Source organism: Solanum stenotomum, chromosome 1 (assembly GCF_019186545.1).
Source record: "Solanum stenotomum isolate F172 chromosome 1, ASM1918654v1, whole genome shotgun sequence".
In the NCBI taxonomy this organism is placed as follows: domain Eukaryota; kingdom Viridiplantae; phylum Streptophyta; class Magnoliopsida; order Solanales; family Solanaceae; genus Solanum; species Solanum stenotomum.
The window spans coordinates 95,662,952-95,687,749 of record NC_064282.1 but is presented as its reverse complement, the minus strand read 5'-3'; the positions used below and the strand labels follow the sequence as shown (position 1 = coordinate 95,687,749).

The following is a 24,798-nucleotide window of genomic DNA, read 5'->3' as shown; positions in this document are numbered from 1 at the left end:
TTTTCTTTGGGGTAATAAGACCTCCGTAAATATAGGGTGTCCCTGTAATTTCGGATATAGTTCAAGGGGTACTTATGCCTTCTCCCAATTTAAATTAATTACATAATTGTTCTCAATTGTTAAAGTTAATATTCTCATCACCAACGAATGTGGTACAGTGGATGAAGTTGCTCCTCTCTTAACCAAAATCTCATGTTTGAACCCTGGGTATAAAAAAATCCTTGGTAGAGAGTGTCCCCCCACACCGAATGAGGCTCTACACGGTGTGCGATACGAGTTTAAAATAGTCGGACTCCAATGTGTTTACCAAACACCGGATGACAAATCAAAAAGAAGAAGCTAGTATTCTCAAGAAGCATTATTTCACATTGCGTAATAATTGTGATTGGGATGATTCCATTGATAAGGAATCAAACAAAACTGTATTATTGCTAGTGATAAAAATTTTGTATTATTACATTTGAATTTTCGTGCAATGACTTGTGCATTGACTTGAGATTTTTCTCATTGGTTTAATTACAAATGTTTATTACCTTAAATATTTTTTACTTAATTCCTTATTTTTTTTGGAAATTACAGGTTCCATAAAGTGTTCATTCTTTCTTAATGAATGACATAAAGTTCGTGATTAAAACGCCTTTCATTTTGAGAATTCGTTACACAAAACATCCCGCACATTTTCACACATTCGTCGATATTATACCATCACATCATTTAAAGCCAATTAATTATGGTAACCTTAATTGAGCATGATATTGTTATTTGATAAGAAAATGGATCTTTTTTACTTGAAATGTTGTTGTCTATGTCTGTACACCAAACAATACACTTATCCTAACTAATTAAAACTTTTGTGAATTTTTACCTTTCCAATGTAGAGATGATATAATTATCGCTACAAAGGTAGCTCACATTTGGTCTAACGGAAGTGAAAATTTAATTTTATTTGATTTTTATTTTTATTTTTATTTTAAGAAAAAGTGGTTTTTGGATTTATTATTTTAATTGGCAAACTTATTTCTCACTCATTTACTTGTAAAATTTATCATAGATTCTCCAAATTTTATTTTTTTATAGAGACGAATAATTTTAAATTTTTTTCTTACTTTTTTCTCTTTTTCCATTCGCATTTTTTTCCTTTCTTATTCTCATATTCTTACACTAAAAATGAAAGGGAAAAAAAGAAATAAGAATAAGATACTCAAATAATGATAAGCAAATAGATCTATAAGGGATACATTTAAAACTCAAATTACGCATTAAATCAAAGAAGTAAAAAAAAACCATGTCTGAGAAGATCAAATATACCTGAATTTTGCTAGAAGGATCATATATACATTAGATGAAAAGGGTATATGTGGCAAAGAAAAAGTAACCTTTGTGCATATGACCAAACGAATCAAAATGAAATTGGAAATGTTTTGGTCAAGGGTCTACGCACCAACTAATACTCTTATTTGAATTTATTTGCTTAATTTGTGCTATATATACCTTATCAAAGTTATTGAATAGAGGAAGAAAACAAAGAGTTTTTTGAACATTTTAGTGCAACAATGGGTTACGTAAAACTTGATTTTTTAATGCTATTTTCCTTACTCTATCAACTTGCTTTCTCCTCATCCTTATATAATAACTTGAATAACGACGACTACAATAGAGTTGGTGTAGCAGTTGAAAAGTTGGAGAAACAACCTTGGATACTAAGGTTTAAATCCTAGCAGAGATATCACATTTGGGAAGAAATCCAGAGAATCACTTAATTTGATGAGTCATGACTCCATCACGATGCAGGCTCATCGACATTTTACAAATAAAAGCTGATGCAGTTATCACCTTGTGTATTCCAGGATCTAACATTGCTTTTTCCCACCTCTCTGCGCCAACATAACGCCCAGAATGATTCTGTTGTGACTCAAGCAATAGTTGTGCTACTTTATTTCCCAACTCAATAGCTCCACCAAGTCTACAAGCACCCAAGACAGTAGCATCAGCTTAAAAAAAAAAAGGCATCTTCTTTATGAAGTCGTAAGCTTCCTGTAGTGGATCAACCACACAACCATAATGTTTCATTGTAGTAGATCAAGTCTGAATTCATGTGACATTGCTTCAAACAATTAGAACCCAAATTCGACAAGCTTGGCACACGCACAAGCTGGAAGAAATCATAGCATTCCATGTTCAAACCTGCTCCATCACATCAAATACCTGTGTTACAGGAAATGGTTAAAAATACATGCAAGGCCTCGTACTATAAGGATAATACTTAGGACACTAATAGCAGAGCTCGAATCAAATTGATGATGATTTCTTCTTCTTTTCAGATAATAATAAGCTTCTTGCTTATGCAACGTGTTGAAGTATTAGTTTCTAATTTTCCAACATAATATCTTCTTATTGAACTGAGCTCCTTTTGAAACAAAATACGCAAGGAATAACTTATTCCTACAAAACCTATGTTATCTAAACTTTTGCCTTGCGAATTAGATACTACACAACTTATGCCGGACAAAGGAAAAAGTTCTCTTACGAAACTAGGTCATAGTTAAGGGTACTTTGACCCACAAACTTTCATTAAATGATAAGCAGGGGTAAAAATTAAAGCCCATCGATTGAGGGGCAATAATTAAAGACCACCCCAAAATAGGGGCAATCCGTGCAAAAACTTCTGTCACCAGAACTGCAGATCTAAACCAATTTACAAGACGAATTGTTCAAATAAACCGACATCAATTGCACAAAATTCTAAATGAAGAAACACTTAAAATAGTGTGATATCGTTGTCTTTGGGCAAAACGTGCACAGTTTTCTTCCAAATGTCTCACATCATTAAGAGTATCACTTTACTTTATACACATCTTCTTGTTCTTATCAACTTCTAATGCGAGACATTGTTCATACACCCAACCAACATAACAAATAAGCTCAACATAATTTCATCAGCCAATCATGGATTAATCCAAATAATACTTTTATTTGTCCCAATTTGTTGTTAAAATTGAATTTTCCAGCAAACACAGGATGAAATGTTTACATGTGTATCAGAACAAATGCATGTGTTGGGACTTTCATTTGAATTGACTTGAGAATGTGATTTGACTTACAGTGCAATGACTTGAGAAAGATTAAATAGTCTTTACATATTGTGTGACACGTTGAATGTGAATGTGTAATTGACAACTCTAAAATTAACTGAAAAAAAATGACTAGGTGACCTTCCTGGAATTGATTACTTCAAAGCAACACTTAAATGTGCATAGTAAATTTCTTTGCTTAATTTGTGCTATATAGGATTTGTTATCTGACTATTAATTTTCTTTGTAACGAACTGAATGTTGCTGCAGCAAATTAATAAAAGTTCATTGATACCACAATTTCCACCTGCATCAAACAGTTCAGAAGCTGTTGTTGATTTTCTATTTACGTACTCCAATCCCTATAGACTCATTCATATCAACTAACTTAACATCCTAACCAATCAAAAAAGAAAAAAAAATTGATTCTTCATTTGACTAATCAAAACTTTAAAGGATTTTCGACTGGATTTATTATTCTTTTGTCAAGGTTTATACACCAATTAATCGTAGTGGTAGGAAGTTCAAGTGTAAAAATACACGAATGGAATAAGCTTTAAAGGATTTTGATTCTTAACTCTAAGTCTAAGGTCTTGAATACCTAGAGTTAAGAAATTTTGTTCATAACGTTCAAGAACTTGAATTATTCTGTGCTCATGGGAACTAAATTAAGACATGAAATAAAAACTTGCACAGTTTCCTCCTAAATGCCTCAAATCATTAATTAAGGGAATCACTACNTTGAATTTTCCAGCAAACACAGGATGAAATGTTTACATGTGTATCAGAACAAATGCATGTGTTGGGACTTTCATTTGAATTGACTTGAGAATGTGATTTGACTTACAGTGCAATGACTTGAGAAAGATTAAATAGTCTTTACATATTGTGTGACACGTTGAATGTGAATGTGTAATTGACAACTCTAAAATTAACTGAAAAAAAATGACTAGGTGACCTTCCTGGAATTGATTACTTCAAAGCAACACTTAAATGTGCATAGTAAATTTCTTTGCTTAATTTGTGCTATATAGGATTTGTTATCTGACTATTAATTTTCTTTGTAACGAACTGAATGTTGCTGCAGAAAATTAATAAAAGTTCATTGATACCACAATTTCCACCTGCATCAAACAGTTCAGAAGCTGTTGTTGATTTTCTATTTACGTACTCCAATCCCTATAGACTCATTCATATCAACTAACTTAACATCCTAACCAATCAAAAAAGAAAAAAAAATTGATTCTTCATTTGACTAATCAAAACTTTAAAGGATTTTCGACTGGATTTATTATTCTTTTGTCAAGGTTTATACACCAATTAATCATAGTGGTAGGAGGATTGTTATGAATCAGCCCCAGCCTAAGAGGGATACTGTAACATCCGACAATTTGAAGTGGCTTTGAAGGAGCTTGAAATTTGGAAATAGTCATTTTTGGAAAATTTTTTTAAAAAATCTGGAAATTTGGCTAAATGTGAAAATCAGTGAGTTTTTGGCCAACTTTGAGCAGTCATAACTCCTAGATCAGGATGATCCAGGAGTAGTTCCAATTATGTTTAGAAAGCCCTTGGAATGATCTTTCCAACGCCACTCAGTTTACTCGATTCCGAGTTCGTATGAGGGAGTTATTCCATTTAGAAGTTGGGCAGTTGGAAGGGAAATCCGTCCGGAAAATTAAGGGCATTTTGGTCTTTTCACAAATCATTTCTTTTGAGCTCATAATGTTGTATTAGGCTGATCTTTGGACCTTTTTTTTTTTGCCCCATTTTGAAAGAGAAAGAGTTAGGGTTCTTAGATTGAAGAAGAGAATAAGGAGAAGAAGAAGAAGAGAAGAAAGAGGAGATCAACAAGATCATTGTGGATTTTCGTCGGGGGTGATCCCTATCAAGGTATGTGAGTTTTTGTGTGGGTTGATCCTTTCCCTCACACACACCAAGTTTATTCTATGATTTGAGAAAAGATTGGAATTTAGTTGTTGAAGTTGTTAGTTGTTGTTGAAGTTATTGTTCGATGTGAGACATGATTGGGTTGTGTATTTAAGTTGAAACCCATTGTATGTTGAGGGAATTATGATTCTAAGAGTTATGACCCCTTTTGAAGTTGATTCACCATCAATTCTCAACAAGTTTGGCTGTCGATCCCGATCTACGGACGTGACCTACGGACCGTAGATTGATTGACGGTCCGTACTGGTCAACCGTCAATTGGGACAGAAGTTGGGTTTTGGGGCATCGATCTACGGGCACGACCTACGGTCCGTAACCCGAACTACGGAGCGTAAGTCAGGACCGTAGGTCAACACTTAGTCATTTTTTTTTTATGAATTCTTGATACCATAAAAAGGATCTTAAATTATGCGGAATTATAAAGAGAAAGAACTTACAAACAACTGACGTTTATTGATGAACTCCAAACATTGCAAGCAAAAACATAAGAAAATAGATTACAAAGAGAGAGAGAGAGAGAGAGGTTTTCAGAATATTGGAAACTATCTGATGCCTCTAGAGGGAAAACTCATGCTCCTTTTATAGGAGAAATGGGGGTTGCCTTTATATCTTAGGCATACATGTGGACGGCTAAGATGTTGCCGACAATAGAAAGGGGCCCCTACTAAAAGATAGTGACATGCTTTACTTCTTTTGTTGGGGACGGTTGAGTGGGAATCTTCTTTTTGAAAAGTTAAGATAATGGAAATGTCTTTTCCAAAAGTATTTTGTCTTGTAGCTTCTCAATGGATGCTAATTTAGAATAGTGAAATGCCACTAGAGGAAAAATAATTCCGGCTTTGCCTCTATTTTTCCCTAAGGGTCCTTTTCCTATTCATAATTAGGTTCCATGTAAGCCAAGGCTAAACCCTTAGGATTACACATATCACCATTATCTTCGCTGCTGCTTTCTGTAGAAGCAGTGTCTTCAATCATCTTCATGATTTGGTCTTCATCATAATCATCTAAATTATCCATTGCCTCTTTTAATTTTTGTTTAAGAGCTTCTTTGGATAATTTCTTGGCGGAAGATCCAGTCTTCTCTTGAACTTTGGTATTCGGTTGTTTGGGAACCCAACCTTTAACCTGGACTTGTTTGCATAAATATTGAATACGTTCTACATTAGTCTTGGAGAAATTCCAAGTAATAATATAGGATATTCGCCTTTGGATGTAATATTTGCATAATTTAATATGCTCTGGTAGAGTAGTAATTTGTTCCTTGTTTTGAAACTCTTCAAATCTGTTAAGAAATTGTTGTGGGAGGATTTTCTCAATTCCTCCAAATAAATTCCACCATTCATAAAACCATCTGGGGATGGTGGCCTTGGTAATGCTTGAACTATACTTTACGAACCAAGTATGTCTTGGTCTCAAATAAAGAAAGTTCATCCATGCTGCCTTATAATCGTACCAATTATAAGTCTGGGGTTTGTGAGCCATTGTCAATGCAATAGGAGTGTGTAAATGATCTGCGAACCATTCAAAAGGATCCAAGACCTTTTTGATAGTAAACCTTGAATACTGAATATAATTATTAGCATCTCTAGAATGCTCAATTTCTATAGAGTCGGTGTCTATAAGAATAGCTTCATAAAATCTTCTAGTCTTCAATGGATTCTCAGTATCCACATAATTGAAATATGTGTAACACGGTTTGATCAACGTGCCTATGTCAAAGCTTTCGTATTCTTTGTTGAGGGCCATTAAAGGCAATACCTGTGAAACAATAAATTCAAAAGATTCTTCTTTTGGGATGGTCTTGGTAGGGACTGTTTTGGTTAATTCGGGATTAACCGCTTGGGCAAAAGACTCAGGCGTCTTCATAGCATAACTAGCTTTGGTCTGGACAGAACTAGATGATGCTTCTTGGACTAGAGGTTTTGTTGGTCTGAGATTGATCAACTTTGGTTGTGGAGGACAAAGAAGCTTTTGAAGCTTTGGTTGAGTAGGGCAAGGTAGCCTTGGGAAATCAGCTAATGCTGTGAACTTATTCTGGAATGTAAGCTCAGGTCTTACTGAGGGTTCAACTTTTGCTGGAGTGAGTGGGGGAGGAACAAATGGTCTAGCCATTTTTGCTTTTGGGAGGTTGTTTTCTCCTTTAGAAGGAGTGATTGGTCTAAACGGCCTCATGTTTACCCTGCAAAAATTCACGGGTTAGAAAATCAGGTAGAGAATTGTTTTCCCCTTTAATAAACTCAATTTCAAAATCAAAACTAGATAGTAGAGCTTGCCATCTAGCAAAGATTTGTTTAGAAACAAGATTTTTAACATCTTTTTGTAAAATCTCTTTAGCCGATTTACAATCTACTCTTAACAAAAATTCTTTATTAATAAGATCATCTTGAAATTTCGTGATACATAGCACGATAGATAAAACTTCTTTTTTGACAGTAGAATAATTTTTTTGTGCGGAATTCCAGATTCCTGATGTGAAACGAACTAATTGCTCTGTAGATTCAAGATCTACTTTTTGTTTAAGAATTCCTCCATAGCCTGCATCAGAAGCGTCAGTTTCAACAATCATAAATGCATTTGGATTGGGGATCCCTAAACATGGAATGGTTTGTACAAGAGCTTTGACTTGGATGACAGCTTGGGTTTGTTCAGTACTCCAAGGGACTGGATTTTTTCTAAGTCTCTTATACAATGGTTCACAAGTTTGTCTGACTTTTGGAATAAAATCAGCTACGTAATTTAGACTTCCTAAGAATCTCTGAAGTTGGGTTTTGTCAGGGATTTCATTAGGGAATTTAGAAGAGAATTCTATGGCTCTGCAAATAGGTTTATAAGTGCCTTGGTAAAGGTCATGACCTAAAAACCTAATGGTGGTTTGAAATAAAACCATTTTCTTGGCACTAACAACCAAACCATTGTTTTTTATCACTTTGAAGAATGTGTTAAGATGTTTGAAGTGGGAATCAATATTTTCTGAAAAGATTAACACATCATCAATGTATACAATTGACATATAAGAATAATCATTGAATATGGAATTCATGATATTCTGGAATTCTGAAGGGGCGTTCTTAAGCCCAAAAGGCATAACATTCCATTCATATTGCCCAAATGGGACATTGAAAGCAGTTTTATATTTATCCTTTTCTGAAATTTGAATCTGCCAAAATCCTGATTTCATATCAAATTTGCTGTATATATTTGCTTTAAAAGTTCTTTTCAAAAGATCTCTTTTGTTAGGTATGGGATACCTGATCCATTTTAAAACGGAATTTAATGGCTTGTAATTGATTACAAGTCTTGGTGCTCCTCTTTCTTTCTCTGCGTTTTTGTTGACATAGAAAGCAGAGCAACTCCATGGGGATTTAGAAATCCTAATAATCTTATTTTTCAAAAGAGTATCAATCTCCTTTTTACAAAATTCCATCATCTCATGATTCATCTGAATAGGTCTTGCCTTAGTGGAAATAGCCTGTTCATTAAATCCTTCGATGTATGGTAAATCTACAATATGTTTTTTGCGTTCCCAAAAAGCATTAGGAAAATCAGAACATATTTCTTTTGCAAATCTTTCCTGAAGATTAGCTATTTTAGTAACTATCTCCGGAGTTTTTAAAATCTGTTCGATTTTCTTAACGCGAATTTCATCCTTTAAAAAGGTGATATGCTGTGAAAGGTTATTAATCCTGAAAACAGTGTTTTCTCTTACAAAATTACTTTCATCCTGTGAAAGGGTTTTAACAAAAGGAAAATGCAAATCTTTTCCAAGAATAGTAGTAGTAATACCATCAAGGACTGTAAAATAAGGTTTTATCTGAGTGATAAAAGGTATTCCAAGAATGATATCTTCATTGATATCTTCAGTGATAACAAAATCATTTGTTAGACAAATACCATTATTGCAAATATGAGCTTTAGAAAGCTTATAATTTATTTTCAAAGGTTCTCCTGTAGCGGAGTATAATTTTGAAGTACTTTTTTGTAAATACTTGGTTGGAACAATACCTTTTACAATGCAATTCCTATCTGCACCACTGTCAAGCAAAGCAATCTTGTTAATAACAAAATGTTTACTAACGACTATTTTTACAGGTATATGATGACTCTGTGGTCTAATTGAAGAAATTACCGTTACTCCTGGTGCTGCAGAAGTAGAAGTGTCATTACCTGTATTAGTAACAAAAGGTTCAACTAAATGATCATTGGAGGGGTCAATACCAACGTTATCATCAGGGTCTTCGTGGGAAGAACTCTGGTTAGACTCGAGGTCGTGAAAGGCAGCTCCTTTAGGGACTTGATTTGTGAGAATGTCAGTTTCGACAATACAAAGTCGAGATTTAATACTTTTAATCTCTTCTTTGAGACTAGATACTTCGTGACGAAGATCTGAAATAGATGGTTCGGAAAGGGTATCTGAACGATTCATGATTTGTTTCATACTGAAAGGTTCAATTATAGGACGGGTTTTAGGTTTGTCCTTATTGAGAAGAAGATTTTTGAGTTCTAAGAGAAAACGATTCCTAGCCTCATTATCATTAATGTGTTGGATGACATCAAAGAGAGCTTCTTTCGAATGGTCAGAAAGTACTCGAATTTGAGGTGTAATATCACAAGTACAAAAAGCTTCGGTACAAGTGCAATCTTTTCCTGATTGACTGGCGTCTGAATCATAATCAAGATCAGTGTCTTCGTCATCACTGTATTCATCAGATGCACCTGAAGATTCAGAAAAAGGTTCATCAAGAATAGCAAGAAGTTTACCTTTGGTTTCTTCATCAATATTAAGAAGATTAATCTTCTTTTTCTTAGTCTTGGAGCGACATTCATTGGCTTTATGACCAGTTTTGCCACAAGTCCAACACACATCTACTTTGGCATCATTAGGTCTCTTGGACCTAGATTTCTTTCTCTTAGGCCTGGTAGAATCATCTCTTCTTCGAGACTTCTTCCTATGGGATTTTTCCTTTTTGTCTTTAGTGATTTTATCTGGTGGAGTGATAAAACCAAAATCCCTGCAGAAATTTTCAAGTTCCTTTTTGGATGAAGATTGTTCTTTCTTGAGCTGATGTTTGAGTTTAATATCTGTGCAAAGCTCAAGGGCTACAATATTGATAGTGCTTACCAAATCACCATAAGTAAGATTGCCATAGGGAATATTACCATTATTGCGATCTTGGATTTTTGTCCTTACCTTATCTGCAAAGAGAGGGGGCAGGCCACTGATGAATCGTTCTTTCCAGAAATCTAGATTGCAATCTGGACGAATCATAACCTTACTGAGAAAGGCATGTTTGTAATGGATGAATTTGTCTAAATTTGGACAACTTAGATTGTTTAGGATCTGGAGACTCCTGTCTTGGAACAATTTTGGCTCCCCAATAAAGTGCTTGGCAATGTGGTAAAGCAAAGTAGCACAAGCATCTTCTCTGGTGACAGTAGAAGTGGATGGTGTAGTACCTTCCATTTTTACAACTGTCTCCGTTGCAGTGGCGTTAACAATAAGTTGCTTGATCTCATCCGTGCAATAATTATCCCACCAATGTTTCAACATTTCTGTGAAACCTGCAATGATCATATTAGCAGCATCTCTGTCTGCTGATCCACACATTTTATATGCAGTAATTGCTACACCCATTTCATGGAGTTTATTGTAGACTTGATGCTCAGCTAGGCCATCAATATTCCATTCAGTGATGCTTCTTCCTTCATGGGAGGAAGTGGATAAAAATGCATTTTCTTCATACTGTAAGTCTGGGAAAGATGGCTTATCATGGTAGTTTTTCATATTGTGAAAACGACTACTGGCAAGCTTTTGGAGAAGATTGGATTTCTCTTTTGGTTCTTCATGAAGGGTAGAAACCTTTTTTGAAGTTTTGTCCTCCTTTACAGAGATGTTGAAATTGTTGAGCTGTGCATTGATTTTTTCAATGATGTTTCCTGTTACTTCAAAAGTATCAGAAAGTTTTGGGAATTTTTCTTTGGAAAATTCAGGGATTTTGAATCCTGGATAGGTTTCTATATTATGGTTGGAAGAAGTAGAAATCGGGGTTGGTTTTCCACTGAGGCTGGGTTTAGTATCCTCTATTTGTCTAGAGATGGTATGAAGAATCTGGTTGGAGTAATTGTTTTGTTCAACTACACGTTCAATATCTGCAGATGTTAGTGGGTCATCTGTCTTGTCACTTTTCTCTTTGAAAGGAGAAGCTTTGATTATAGTACCTGCAATGGGAATATTAATTCCTTCCAAAGGAGGGGTGATAGATTCAACAACCTTGTTAGAAGTAGTGTACCATTTGTTAATGATAACTTGTAATGACTCGGTACAATTTTCAATCCTACCAGTCATTTCAAACCATTTGAAGAATTCGATTTCACAACCTATTCTTCTCATGTCTTTCATCCATAAATCTCTAAAGGATTCTCTTTGTTTAAGAGTATAAGAAGAAACATACCATTTTCTCTTTACCTGGTTGTCTGGATGAGTCCATTGTTCCTGAAGGATGCTTGGATTAGGCTCAAAGGTTTTATTTATCTTAAGCATTCCAACTAACCAGGATGGTTTCTCTTTGGGAGGTTCCATATCACTAGCAGTAGGGCTGCTAGGAATATCTTGGTAAAATACTTTGGGTATATTACCTGAAAAGTCTACTCCTGTGACTTTACCTTTACTGTTGTCTGCAACAGAAATGATCTCTTCATCATCTGCCTCCACATCCTCCGGGGTTTTTGAAGAAGAAGGTGGTCTAGGAACGGGTCTCGAGGGACACGAAGTAGAAGGGGACCATGACGACCTTCGATTAGAAGAAGATCTTCTTGATGGATTGTCTAAGAATTTAAGTTCTATAGATCCATCTGGAAACTGAATAACCCTTTCGATCTGTGATCGTTCAGAGTGTGAAGAAAAGGGTTGAGTTATGTTTTCAAAACGCCAATCATTACTGGAGAGTATATCTTTCCACTGTAAAGTTCTAGGAACAAAGATAGAACTATGTTCATGGTTGGCTTCCATAAGCATAGTCTCACCTCTTATACTAGTATGACGAGCCTTAGGAGCAAGGTGAGTTTTCATGAGACGATAATACACTCGGTAGATGATAGCTATCTCACGAGTATTGATTTTGTTGTTCAAGTTTTTGGTTTTGACATTGAGGGTCAAAGAATCCATGACATTAGGATCATTAATGTCCACTGAGGGTCAAAGACGCGATCTACGGACCTGCAGGACGGACCGTAAGTCCATCTACGGTCCGTCGATGGCGTCCGTAAGTGCCATCTGTGTCACCAGAAATCTGAAGTCCCAGCCAAGTTTCCCCATTTCTTTTCTCACTTTCTCATGCATGTTCCAAAGTATTATACCTATGTTTATTAGTTGTTTTCGAAACTCCAAAGTACGTCTAAGCGTTCAAGAACCCTTCCATAACATGTGATCGAACACCTTGAATTCATAATTCCGATTCAAGGAAAGATAGTTCCAAGTCAAGTGAAGTTAGAGTTTCAAGTCGAGTAAGAGTCTCAGTTTCAAGTTAAGTCATGAGTTTAAAGTTGAGTTCGTTTCTCAAAGTTATTAGGGAACTATGTATTCCCAAAGAGTTTTAAAGAAATATCTTTACATTTGAATAAGGTTGGAAACTGAGATTTCCAAAGGGGCCTTCGGGCTAGTTTTTGAGTAATTATCTCATATCAGCAGGAATAATTATGTTTTAAAAACATAAGAGCCAATACATTTTTGGGAGTAGTATCGAGCACCGAATTGGGGGAGCGTTCAAAGAACCCACAGCCCCCATAGAACCATGTTAGCCACCATGGAAAGAAAAGGATCATACTTCTTAGATGAATTCTTTTCATATTAGACTAGTGGATCCATTAGGCAGTTCAGATCTTATACCTTTGGCCGGGTATGAGATGCTCTCGCAGCGTGAGGTCGATCGCTGTATCATCACTATAGCTTTTATGTGATGGTTGTCGGTTAGAGAAGCTCCCACAGCAATTATTGTATTTTTATATACATCAGTTCATTGTATTTCTATATACATTTCAGGCTTATTGTATCTTTGTATACACACAGGGTTTATAGCATGTTTTAAACAGTCTTTCTTTATATCGCACTTGTTTTAAATTGCCTTATATTGAAAGCAGTCAGTCAGGTTGTGTTGAGTTGAGCTAGGTAAGTTATTCAGTTTCTTCCAGATTTTCCTTCTAGCCTTTGTTGCTTAGTTTTTCCAGCTCGTATACTCGTACATTCTACGTACTGATGCCAGTTGGCCTGCATCGTTTGATGATGCAGATTCAGGTACCCCGGATCAGCATCCTGCACGTCGTTGATCCAGCTGAGCACTCCAGAGTCAGTGGTGAGCCTCCTTGCATTCCGGAGGACTCAATTATTTTGTGTTCTTAGTTTTTGTTTTATTAGGATGTTGTGGGGTCTGTCTCAGCATCCATCTCAGTATTTTAGAGGCTTCATAGACAGACAGTCAGTCAGCTAGTTTTGAGTCTCTTATCTATGTATATATGTAAATACTCTATTTTGAGACCCGAGGTGCCTTTATGGCCAGATTTGTATCAGTTAAGTTGTCTTATGATCTTGCTTTGCATGAAGTTTTCTGTTGAGTTAGGTCTCCGCTGAATTAAGAAAGCCAGGCCAAGGGTTCGCTTGGGGCCAGAAATGGTCTCCGGGTGCCGGTCCCGCCCAGGGTGTAGGCTCGGGGCGTGACAGATACCAACAAGGATATCACACAAATAGATATTGGGCCGAGTAAAAGCAATCGGGTCAGGCCTTCACAAAGGATAATTTGGGATCCAGACTGAGGGTATGCTTGTTGTAGTTAAATAGATTAGGGCATCGAATGAATTATGTGCAAAGGCATTTCTGTGTTCTCATCCCCAATTCTAGAGTCTAAGTTTCCCATCTCCATTCTTATATATATATCCTTAGTTACTTGTTATTTCAATATTTCCATTCGGTTTGTTACATTTCAAAGGAAAGTGTAAAAACATCCCAATAGATAGGGAATGGAATAAGCTTTAAAGGATTTTCGACTGGCTTGAAGAGTTTGATTCTTACTCTAAGTCTAAGGTCTTGAATACCTAGAGTTGAGAACTTCAATTATTCTGCGCTCATGGGAACTAAATTAAGACATGGCATACATCTTCTTTTGCATAACAAAGTCGACACTACTTAAATAGGAGGACACTTATTATCAATTTGGGACAGAAAGTAAGACCTTAAAATCACGAGAAGTTTATAAGAAGAATTGTGAAAATAGACTGACATCAATTGCACAAAATTCTTAAAATGGTGTGATTTAGTCGGCTTTGGGAAAAACTTGCACAGTCCTAAATGCCTCAAATCATTAATTAAGGGTATCACTTCACTTTATATGTATCTTCTTTTCCTTATCAATTTCTAATGTGAGACTTTGTTCATAAACCCAACCGACATAACATCGAGGTATTCCATCTCGGTTATCATATGTAGCTCATACCTGCAGATTTAACTCCAAAAACAAATTTTTCATCACTTCCAAAATTGTGGAAATTTGAATCTAGAAAAGTAACTAGCAAATTAACATTGAACAGGTACAGGTTAATTATTTTGTTCACTTTCAGATACAAATTAATAATTTTATTTGTTGTTAAAAGTTGAATTTGCCAGCAAACACAAGGTGAAATGCTTACATGTGTATCCTGAGAAACAACAGTTTTTGTTTTGGTTGTTAAGACAAAATGCATGTGTTATTACAAGTGTTGGGATTTTCATTTGAATTGACTTGAGAATGTGACTTGAATTGTGTGACCTTCCTGGAATTGACTATCCCAAAGAGACAATTAAATATGTATAGTAAATTTCTTTGCTTAATTTATGCTATATATACCTCATCAAAATTGTTGAATATAGACACAGATCAAACATTTCTTGATTTCTTCTCTACCAACTTAATTAATTTTGAACATTTTAGTGCAGAAATGGGCTACGTAAACCTTGTATTTTTTTTGATATATCCCTTTCTCTGTCAACTTGATTTCTCCTCATCCTTACCTCATTTATGCCCCAAAGATCAAGCTCTTTCTCTTCTACAATTCAAACACATGTTTACAATAGATCCTAATGTTTTTGATTATTGTATCGGCATAAGAGACCAATGGATTCCATCATAGCTGAATTTATCTGTACTCGAATCATTGGATCTCTCATCTAACAAAATCGGCGGAGCAATTCCACAACAACTTGTATCCCTCACATTTCTTGCAGTCTTCAATCTCTCTCATAATCATCTTGTTGGATGCATCCCCAGAGGAAAACAATAATACGTTTGAGAATAATTCATACCAAGGGAATGATGGACTACGTGGATTTCCACTCTCAATAGACTGTGGTGATGATGATGGGGTACCAAAAGTGACAACTCCAGTAGAGCTAGAGGAAGAAGGAGGAGATACACCAATGATAAGTTGGCAGGCGGTTCTCATAGGTTACGGTTGTGGACTAGTTACTGTACTATTCGCAATATACATAATGCTATTAACTCAATATCAATTCAAGGATGTTTCATGAATTGGAACACAGAATTATTACGAGAATGCAGAGGCACAAGAAAAGAAATTAGTGTAACCTCCAGGTGTTCAACTTAGATCTCTATACAGATTCTTTTGGTTCGACTTATTAGATATTAGCATTTCATTTGATCTGTTTTTTTGTTAACTATGAATTGACATATGCTCTCGTCTTTATAAGATATTTACTTAAAATATTTTTGCTGCCTTATTGTTCTACTTAACTATGAAAAGGGTTGTAGATGTTTTACAATTCATACATTTTATCTTTCAGAAGATTATATTGTTTATACATTGTATGTTTTCTTAGCTCTTAAGTTCAATTCTACATTTTTTAAAGTTGCAGGATTCAAGTCCAATAAGTTGCTGGAGATGCAAATAAAAGCTTTTACTTTCATAGTATGTGATGTTTTAAAGTATTGGCATAATACATAAAGAGGACCTTTAACTTGGCATCAATTCACAACTATGACCTTAAAGTTTGCTAGTGCACAAGTAGGCACTTTTAACTATCCAAAAATTTAACAATTAAACACTCTAATCCTACATGGCAAAGTGCGTGAAACACACTTCAATTAGGCGCGTCAGTGGTAAAAATAAAGGCCCCCAACAGTAAAAAAAACGCTTAAATGACTCTTCTACCCTTAATGAATCTCTTTCATATATATATATATATATATATATATATATATATATATATCTCTCTTNATATAAATCTCACTTTACTCTCTTCTTTCTAATTTCTTCAACAACTTTTTGCCATTTTCCTCTCTTTCTTCACAATTTCTTGAACAATTTTACCTTTGATTCGAAGGATTAAATGTAGGAACTTAGGTTAGGATTTTGTAGAGAAGAAAGAGGAAAACGTTGTTCTCCGTTATAAGCATAGGGTCAGAGTTGTTAATTGATATTTATTTTGTTTTTCTTTTCAGTTTTTTAATTGAAACATTCACGTGTATTTATTTTAATTAGTTGGCAGCCATGTAGAAGCATTTGTATATCACACACTTTGCCTGGGATATACGAGTGTTTAATTGTTTAAATTTGTGATAGTTAAAGTGCCTACTTGTGCATTGGCAAAGTTTAGGGTCATAGTTGTGAATTGATGCCAAGTTAAAGGTCCTCTTTATGTATTATGCCTAAAGTATTTGTTACCCTATGAATAAAGCCAGGACTTTTCTTCCTTTGAGACTCAACCAGATTTTGTTTCCATTTGTCTTAGGCAGTAGAAATATCTTCAAGCCTAATCATTAGTTAACTATCTCCCAAGGCCTATTCACCTGATAAACAGAAATTGGACACAAACATGAATCTTTAGATCGTTTAGTTGGACGATATGTGCCATCACTAAAAACATTGTATTTCACTCAACTCTTCCACATGACATCATAACTACAAACATAGAACAGATAACTTAAAGTTCAGAAGAAAAAAAAATCTTTAGTTAAAACCATGGACCAAAGCTGCAGTCTGTTCTCTTAACTATCTTAACTTTTTTCTTTGAAGCGACAGCAAAATGCCCAACTGGTGTATCATGAGAAAGAGACTTATTCTCAGAAATGGGAATCTCTTGGTCCAAAACTAAGAAAATCTAGTGTCTAACACGGCGTCATGGTCTCATAAAAAGAATCTTCTGTTACTATAATTAAATGAATTCAGAACTACACGCTATAGGGGCAGCCTCTCGTGATATCACTATAACATGGAGCAAACAGTGTCAAAAAAAAAATTAAAGGAAAGAAAACATGTCACAACTTCATTTAGGAAGAAATCAAGCAGAACCGCTTGCCTATAGGTGATGTTTATCGTGATCAACTATCGTTCAGATTAATTAATTAGCAAGCCGCTCCATAATTTCAAAGTTTTGTGGCAAAGAAAAAGATTCAGAAAAAGAAAAGTAGAAAACAAAAAGAAATACCTCGACAGACAGACTTCGGAACCAGGTTTGCTGTGCATTTTCACAAAAATGTGTCCTCCTTGATCAGTCAAAGCTATGACTACTACTTTCTTTAAGCAGTGCTTCAATCTCTGTGCTAAATCCATATGCAGGATCCTTTTAGATGAGTCGAGATTCCATCACCAAGCTGCTGCAGTTATCAGCTTACTAAAAAATCTGTGAGCTGGAACCGTGTGTATTCCAGCATTTAACACTGCTTTTCTCAAGGCAGCAGAATATCCATCCTCTTTGCGCCAGCATAAATGCATGAGAGTTGCACATAACGCCCAGACTGATTCAGTTGCGACTTAAGCAATAGTTGAGCTACTTCATTTCCCAACTCAATAGCTCCAGCCTCCATGAAGTCTACAAGCACCACAAAGCACCCAAGACAGTAGCCTCAGCTTCAAAGGCATCTTCTTTATGAAGTCGTACGCTTCCTGCAGTAGCCCAACTCTCCCTAATAGATCAACCACACAACCATAATGTTCCATTTTAGCTACAAGTCTGAATTCACGTGACATTGCTTCAAACAATTGAAAACCGAAATCGACAAGCTTGACACACACACAAGCTGATAGAACTGCCACGAAGGTAATCTCATTTGGTTGCAGCCCCTTCGATCTCATCTTCTCATACATCGTTAATGCTTGCTTCTCCCTACCATTCAAAGCTAGGGAAGAAATCATACCATTCCAAGCTCAAACCTGCTTGCTAACCATCACATCAAATACCTTCCAAGCATGTACCAAACAACCCATCTTCCCATAAAACGCGATTAATCTACCTGCCTCATTCCTTACCATGTATTTGCCTCCCTAGATATAACACCACACCAACATCCAAACACGTGCAGGAACTAAGAACAATAACAAAAGCTGCCTCATTTGACTTCAATAAACCACACTTCATATCCTCATGTACCATCATTTTCTCAAAAAAAAAACTTAACAGCAACCTCAGAGCACCTGTTCTTCATACCCATGAATCATACTAGTCCATGAATTAACATCACTATAAGCATGCAAGAAAACATCAAGAACCCCAAACCCACATCCCCATTTTTCCCACAAGCATCAACCATCACATTATACGAGATAACACACGGTTCAGTAATTTCATCAAACACCTCGCATGCACTCCCCCTTGTCAATAGTTCAATAGCCTGATGCAAAGGCATACTTTCCAATCTATATGTCCCCAATAATTAGTTTCTATAAGGAGCCTAATCCTTATATACTGTTACGATAGCCTCGTACTGACAAAAAGTACCAAGAACAATTTTTTATTGAAAATCAAGAAAGAATTTCAAGAAAAAATATGTTTTTTACTATATTTCGGATTTATCAACTAGGTGGGTAGTGATACCCGCCCGTAAGGTCCGGCCTGCTTTCCGCCCAAAAGAATGTGACTAGCTAGATGAATTAGTTATGTGAATCTAATAGCTTTGACGTCAATTTTGTATTTGTAATGTGAAAATTGACACTAGATCTTCCGGATCATAATTAGATGAAACATGTGGGTGGGTGTATATGTGGTTGGTGGGTTCGAAAAATTAAAATGTATTTCATGGAGTTTGAATTTGAAATCGATTTTTGAACCCTAAATTATTGAGTAANTAGGCTCGGGGCGTGACAGATACCAACAAGGATATCACACAAATAGATATTGGGCCGAGTAAAAGCAATCGGGTCAGGCCTTCACAAAGGATAATTTGGGATCCAGACTGAGGGTATGCTTGTTGTAGTTAAATAGATTAGGGCATCGAATGAATTATGTGCAAAGGCATTTCTGTGTTCTCATCCCCAATTCTAGAGTCTAAGTTTCCCATCTCCATTCTTATATATATATCCTTAGTTACTTGTTATTTCAATATTTCCATTCGGTTTGTTACATTTCAAAGGAAAGTGTAAAAACATCCCAATAGATAGGGAATGGAATAAGCTTTAAAGGATTTTCGACTGGCTTGAAGAGTTTGATTCTTACTCTAAGTCTAAGGTCTTGAATACCTAGAGTTGAGAACTTCAATTATTCTGCGCTCATGGGAACTAAATTAAGACATGGCATACATCTTCTTTTGCATAACAAAGTCGACACTACTTAAATAGGAGGACACTTATTATCAATTTGGGACAGAAAGTAAGACCTTAAAATCACGAGAAGTTTATAAGAAGAATTGTGAAAATAGACTGACATCAATTGCACAAAATTCTTAAAATGGTGTGATTTAGTCGGCTTTGGGAAAAACTTGCACAGTCCTAAATGCCTCAAATCATTAATTAAGGGTATCACTTCACTTTATATGTATCTTCTTTTCCTTATCAATTTCTAATGTGAGACTTTGTTCATAAACCCAACCGACATAACATCGAGGTATTCCATCTCGGTTATCATATGTAGCTCATACCTGCAGATTTAACTCCAAAAACAAATTTTTCATCACTTCCAAAATTGTGGAAATTTGAATCTAGAAAAGTAACTAGCAAATTAACATTGAACAGGTACAGGTTAATTATTTTGTTCACTTTCAGATACAAATTAATAATTTTATTTGTTGTTAAAAGTTGAATTTGCAGGTGAAATGCTTACATGTGCATCCTGAGAGAGAACTGTTTTTGTTTTGGTTGTTAAGACAAAATGCATGTGTTATTACAAGTGTTGGGATTTTCCTTTGAATTGACTTAAGAATGTGACTTGAATTGTGTGACCTTCCTGGAATTCTGTTAATAAATGTGTACAGTAAATTTCTTTGTTTAATTTATGCTATATATACCTCATCAAAATTGTTGAATATAGACACAGGTCAAACATTTCTTGATTTCTTCTCTACCAACTTAATTAGTTTTGAACATTTTAGTGAAGAAATGGGCTACGTAAACCTTGTATTTTTTATGATATATCCCTTTCTGTTTCAACTTGTTTTGTCCTCATCCTCACCTCATTTATGCCCCAAAAATCAAGCTCTTTCTCTTCTACAATTCAAACACATGTTTACAATAGATCCTAATGTTTCTGATTATTGTTTCGGAATAAGAGGCCAATGGATTCAGTCATATCCAAAAACTCTTTCATGGAACAAGAGCACAGATTGTTGCGATTTAAGCAATAGTTGAGCTACTTCATTTCCCAACTCAATGGCTCCATGAAGTCTACAGGCACCCGTCAGAGCCACAAGACATAGCATCAGCTTCAGAAGGCATCTTCTTCATGAAGACATAATGTTCCATCTTAGCTACAAGTCCGAATTCACGTGACATTGATTCAACCAATTGAAAACCGAAATTGACAAGCTTGGCACGTGCACAAGATGATAGAACAACTACGAAGGTAACTCATTGCTTCTCCCTACCATTCAAAGCTAGGGAAGAAATCATAGCATTCCAAGTTCAGGATTCAAGTCTACAGCATTGCTGGGATGAGAATAAAAGTTTTTACTTTCATAGTTTGTGATATTTCATAGAGTGCTTTTATTTTGTTTCATAGTTTGTGATGTTTCATTAAGTGTTTGTGAAACATAGCAAGACTTATCTGTGGTGTAGTCTTTAAAGGGGGGATCTCTTAATTTCGGTTCATTTTCATAGTTATGTATAGATATATGACAATAAAACAAAACAAGCTAAAAATCTAGCGATTTTTTTAAAATTAACGAATCCCATATACCGGAACTCACAATCATATATCATCTTAATTACTATCAGTATATGAGGCTCTTAACACTGAATGCTACGACCTAAAACCTTGGATGCGGATCTCCTCAGGAAATCCCTTTATTCCTAATTTTCTCCAGCTCTTTCTAATGATATCATAACACCAATATAAAACAACTTGAATCTTATATAGACTGATATCGCTAGCACAAATTATGTGGGGGAAAACTCTTAACATAGTGTGATAAGAGTTTTCACCTAAATGTCTGTTTTGAGAAAAAACTTGCATAGTTTTCACCTAAATGTCTCACATCACTTTATACATTTCTTCTTTTTATTATCAACTACTAAAATGCAACATTGTTCACCCAACCAACACAACAAATAAGCTCAGCATAATTTCATCAGCCAATCATGGATTAATCCAAATAATACTTTTATTTGTCCCAACTTGTTGTTAAAATTGAATTTTCCAGCAAACACAGGATGAAATGCTTACATGTGTATCAGAACAAATGCATGTGTTGGGACTTTCATTTGAATTGACTTGAGAATGTGATTTGACTTACAGTGCAATGACTTGAGAAAGATTAAATAGGCTTTACATATTGTGTGACACATTGAATTTGAAATGTAATTGACAACTCTAAAATTGACTGAACATCACTAGGTGACCTTCCTGGAATTGATTACTTCAAAGCAACACTGAAATGTGCTATATAGGATTTGTTATCTGGCTATTAATTTTCTTTTTACGAACTGAATGTTGCTGCAGCTTTGGGAATTTATAAGAAGAATTGTGAAAATAGACTGACATCAATTGCACAAAATTCTTTAAATGGTGTGATTTAGTCGTCTTTGGGAAAAACTTGCACAGTTTCCTCCTAAATGCCTCAATCATTAATTAAAGGTATCACTTCACTTTATACGTATCTTCTTTTTCTTCTCAGTTTCTAATGTGAGACTTTGTTCATAAACCCAACCGACATAACATCGAGGTATTCCATCGCGGTTATCATATGCAGCTCATACCTGCAGATTTTACTCCAAAAACAACTTTCTACTTCATCACTTCCAAAATAGTGGAAATCTGAATCTGGAAAAGTAACATTGAACTGGTTCCCTAATCTATTAATTTTCCAGTTTTAAGAATTTGACATTTTCAGGTTAATAATTTTGTTCACTTTCAGTATTCTCTGGATAAAAACTAATACTTTATTTGTTGCTAAAATTGAATTTGCCAGCAAACACGAGGTGAAATGCTTTATGCTTACATGTGTATCCTGAGAGAAGAAGTTCAAAAAAAAGAAGAAGAATAACAGTTCCTGTTTTGGTTGTTAAGACAAAATGCATGTGTTATTACAAGTGTTGGGATTTTCATTTGAATCTTTCTTGAATTGACTTGAGAATGTGACTTAAATTGTGTGACAATTAAATGTGTATAGTAAATTTCTTTGCTTAATTTATGCTATATATACATAGATCAAACATTTCTTGATTTCTTCTCTACCAACTTAATTAGTTTTGATCATTTTAGTGCAGAAATGGGCTACGCAAACCTTGTATTTTTTATGATATATCCCTTTCTCTTTCAACTTGTTTTCTCATCATCCTTACCTCATTTACAATAGATCCTAATGTTTCTGATTATTGTATCGGCATAAGAGACCAATGGATTGTGACATTTTGCAATTTGAAATAACTATGAAGAAGCTTGAAATTGGAAATAGTCATTTTTGGGAAGAATTCAAAAATCCGGAAATTTAGTCAAGTATGGGAAAAAAAGTGAGTTTTTCGTCAACTTCAAATAGTCATAACTCCTAGCTCAGGATGATTTAGGTGTATTTCCATTATGTTTGCAAAGCCCTTGGAATGAGCTTTCCAACGCCGTCGAGTTTGCTCGTTTTTGAGTTTGTATGAGTGAGTTATGCCCTTTGGAAGTTGGGCTATTGGCATAGGAAAGTTCACCCGAATTTGTAAGGGTATTTTGGTATTTTCCCTAACCATTTCTTTTGGTTATATTAAGGGTCCAAGCTGATTTTAAATCAGTATTTCCTTTTAAAAAGTGAGCGTTAGGGTTGTGAGTGAAGAGAGAAAGAAAAGGAGAAAGAGAAGAAGAAGCAAAGTTCGTTGAGATCATCGTGGTTTTCGTCAGGGGTGATCCCTATTAAGGTATGTGAGATCATAGTGTTGGGTTGGTTCATTCCCCCACACGTCAAACTCATTTTAATTTCCGAGAAAAGATTTGGTTGTGTTTGTTGAAGTCTTGTGGTTGTGTTGAAGTTCTTGTTGATTTGGAACTTGTTTCCGGTTGTAATTCCGAGTTGAATCTATTGTATAGTAAGTGTTTTAATGATCCCAAGTGTTTGGGTAAAGAACCTTTGAATTTAGGAGGGTTTAGAGTTGGAAAAAAAATGAAGGAGAAAAGTCGGGCAGCTTACATGAAACAAGTCCGTGTCGCGGACTTGTTCCCCCTGTGAACAAAATCTGCTCCGCATCGCGGCTAGGACGCGGACTCCACTGTTTCAAAATTTAATTTCGTAACTTTTCTTAAGTTTAGCTGTCCTAAATCATTCCTAAACATCATGAGGTCTTTCCAAACACAAATCATAATCCTTGAATCCATAATTCAATTCAAGGAAAGTTAGGATCAAAGTCAAGTGAAGTTAAGAGTCAAGTCTAGAAGTTAAGAAGTAAGTCTTTAAAGCTTTTCAAGAGTCTTTATTAAACGTTTTAACTTCATTTTAAGGCTCAAGTTTCAAGTTAAGTAAAGAGTATAGAGTTTCAAGTTAAGTAAATAGTATAGAGTTTCAAGTTAAGTAAAGAGTATAGAGTTTCAAGTTAAGTAAAGAGTCGAGTTCATTTCTCAAAAGTTAATAGGGAACTAAGTATTCCCAAAGAAGTTGATAAATGTTTTCACATTTGAGTAAGAAAGGAACTATGTTTCCCAAGAGATGCCTTTGGGCAAAGTGTAACACCCTAGAGAATTTTCGAACTAAGACTCGAGCCGTCCTTCATGTGGAGTGAGATTTTACCGAGGAATAAAATTTCTTGAGTGTTAATTTAAGATCCCTAGATGTAGCACATTGAGTTCCAAGAAGAGTTGAATTTGAAGTAGTCATTTTTTTTGGAAAGAATCTGGAAAATTTGGCTAAGTATGGAAAAAAAAAAGAGTTTTTGGTCAACTTTGATCAGTTGTAACTCCTAGCTCAAAATGATTTAGGCGAATTTCCAGTTATGTCTGGAAAGCCCTTGGAATGATCTTTCCAACGCCGCCGAGTTTGCTTGATTCTGAGTTCGTATGAGTGAGTTATGCCCTTTGGAAGTTGGGCTGTCGGCACAGTCGCACAGTGCAGTTTGTTTAGTCCGAAAATTTTAAGGGTATTTTGGTCTTTTCCCTAATCTTTTCTTTGGGTTATATTGAGGTGTTAGACTGATGTTTGGATCATTTTTGTCCCATTTTAAAGAGTGAGAGTAAGAGTGAGAGTTAGGGCTTGGAAGATAAGAGAGAAAGAAGAGGAAAAGAAGAGGAGAAAGAGAAGAAGAAGCTAAGGATCGTCGTGGATTTTCGTCGGGGGTGATCCCTAATCAGGTATGTGAGTTCTTTAGTGTGGGTTGATCCTTTCCCCCACACACCAAGCTCATTTTA

At 35.4% G+C, this 24,798-nt stretch overlaps 1 protein-coding gene and 1 pseudogene across 1 annotated transcript in view; both read left to right on the top strand.

The window, feature by feature from the left end:
* The window catches only part of LOC125853235 (receptor-like protein Cf-9), a 333,480-nt gene that overhangs the window by 264,002 nt on the left and 44,680 nt on the right, over window positions 1-24,798 (top strand). The gene's annotated exons all lie outside the window — the stretch shown is intronic.
* The window catches only part of LOC125853239 (receptor-like protein Cf-9), a 28,942-nt pseudogene continuing 24,510 nt past the window's right edge, over window positions 20,367-24,798 (top strand).